Source organism: Hetaerina americana, unplaced genomic scaffold, assembly GCF_022747635.1.
Source record: "Hetaerina americana unplaced genomic scaffold, ioHetAmer1.1.p SCAF_82, whole genome shotgun sequence".
In the NCBI taxonomy this organism is placed as follows: domain Eukaryota; kingdom Metazoa; phylum Arthropoda; class Insecta; order Odonata; family Calopterygidae; genus Hetaerina; species Hetaerina americana.
This window is the reverse complement of record NW_027287450.1, coordinates 1307501-1309983: the sequence shown is the minus strand read 5'-3', so window position 1 is coordinate 1309983 and position 2483 is coordinate 1307501. Positions and strand designations below refer to the sequence as shown.

General features: G+C 35.6%; 1 protein-coding gene across 2 annotated transcripts in view; it reads right to left on the bottom strand.

Moving 5' to 3' along the window:
- Window positions 1-626: 626 nt before the first annotated feature.
- LOC139698328 (striatin-interacting protein 1 homolog) overlaps window positions 627-2483 on the bottom strand; it is a 40773-nt gene continuing 38916 nt past the window's right edge. The window contains exon 17 of one of the 2 annotated variants that reach the window (XM_071597231.1): window positions 627-2483. This exon is cut by the window's right edge and continues 1558 nt beyond it. The gene's annotated coding sequence lies outside the window, so the exon portion shown is untranslated. The other variant, XM_071597230.1, reaches the window with a different exon arrangement.

The window sequence follows — 2483 nt, the reverse complement described above, 5'->3', positions numbered from 1 at the left end:
ATCTAATCCAATATGCTATAGAATAGCAATCTTTTATAAATTATGCTAATTGCAGCTTTACACAACAGATAAGAGCTCAAATAATGGTTAATTGGATGATTTATAAAACTGTTTCTGGCGGGACTTGGTGGAAAATCTTCACATTGAAATTGAAAAATAAATAACTTGGCTTTTCCACATTGAAAATTTTATTTATGACTTAGGTTTTGTTATGATATATCATCAGGTAAAAATACAAGTCAAATGCAGTATATATGTATATCTCTGGGTGGAAAGGAAGAGGAGAGAGGAAGGAAAGGATTGGTTGAGGTAGAAGGGGGGGCTAAAAGTTTATGGTTGGAGGTGGAGGATTGGTAAAGTTGATATATTGGCAGGCTGGGAGGAAGGATTAATACAATGTTGAAAAAGGTTTCCTTGGCATCAGGTTAGTTGGCAGAGGAGTGGGAGAATGGGTATTGTCATTACTAACTACTCGACGCCAAGCAAACTTTTTTCAACATCGTATTAATCCCTCCTCCCAGCCTGCTAATTTATCAACATTACCAATCCTCCTCCTCCACCTCCTACCATAAATTTTTAGCCCCGCCTTCCTACCTCAACTATCCCTTTCATTCCTCTCTCCTCTTCACCTCCACCCAGAGATATACATATACACTGCGTTTGACTTGTATTTTTGCTTGAAGATGCTACACCATAATGAAACCTAGGTCATAAATAAACATTTCTACGTGGAAAATCAAATTTATTTACTTTCCAATTTCAATGGATGATTTATGATATTTCATTCATTAGCAAAATAGGTACCATTTACATCAGCTTTTTGCAAAAATTTTCTTTCAACTGATAATACAAAATTTGGAGCTTGAGTTTTAAAGTTTTCAACTTGAGAAAATATTGAGAATCAACATTGTCAAAAAAATAACTTATTTCCTGTATTTCCAGTATGCCATGCACAAAATTGATAGTGCTAGCCAGAAGAACTTCGGAAAGGATACCTTCTTAGTAAGCAGTTGACAATTTATTTGGAGCCACAAATGCCCACTTATTTGGAACCCAAGTGATAGAGATGCGATGTCCAATTTTACTCGGATGGAAATCTATTGGTTCTAGTCCCCAAGGCTCAGTTGTTCTGACAAAAAATATTACAAAAAGCCTCATTGGCAATGGAACTGGTAGTGCAAAAAATAGAAACAATAAGATCAGAATGTAATACAACAATAATAAAATTTACCATTAAGTGTTTCAAGTACATCTCCACTTAGTGTATTGACACTGCGGGGATTCATTTTTGTGTTACTAGTGTAAAAGAGCAATGAAAGCTAACACATTCACTATCCTCTGTGAACTTGTTCAAGTGCACCAAGAAACCCATCAAAATGAAAGAAGTTTCACAACCAGCACAGCATCTACGAGATGGTCAGTTTGACAGGTGATATTTTTTGATTAATACAAATATAAAATAGGGATATGATAGTCCAATGGGTAGAGCATTGGGCTGCTCAAAGGAGGGCCCGGGTTTGATTCCCATGCAAGCCACTCTGGCACCCTTAGCTTCACCCAAGCTGTAATGATTTGGGGACCCCGAGCTTCCTGAGAAACCATAACCGGCACAGGGAAAGGAACTGACTTCCCTGCACTGATTCAGGATTTCACATGCCACTGGGGTCAGTACTGAGAGATCCTTATCCTCACCTATCAAACCAACCTTCGGGTTGATTACATTGGTTTTATATATCCATAAATTTTGTGCAATTAGCACTAATATATATGATGATTACTTCAAAACACTTAGAGCCAGACTTTTGTTATGGGTAAGGCAATGTCATCAATTTTGCAACAGTTGCATGGATATTAATTTTTACTGTCGTTTTCCTGCTGGATGATGTGTAGAAACAGCAAATAATTGAATATAAATAATTTTATGACTTTTTCCAGAGGGGTGAATAGAATGAATGATTTGATAAAGGCTATGATGCTAGAAGATGATTTCCTCAATGTTGCATGAATATTTTCATGCCATATCCACTGTAACCAATAACCCATCAATTACAATTATCAGTCAGGGCCCTTCCCTAAATAATCACGGTTATTCTGAATGCTACTGTTTAACACTAAATAATTATTATATATTTTTACCACGCTTTGAAATAAAATTCACTAAATCATATATTTCAGGTGTACTCCAGCCTGAACTTTACTAAAATGTGCTTAACTTAGGCTGCATCATATTATTAATAATTGAGTGACATAGTTTACCCCTAGAGTTACATCCTTTTAGGGAATTATTTAATTAATTGAACTTTATCAATGGCATCAAAGCCATCAATCAAAAATAACAATGTTAGAATCAATGTCAGGAGGGAAAATGGTAACACTTTCGAATAAAACCATCACTAATGTGTATATTACAATATCTTTTGAGTTCACGATAACAGATTTCTGAAATCACCAGCATGTCACTACATAAAGTTCTACAGTAATAC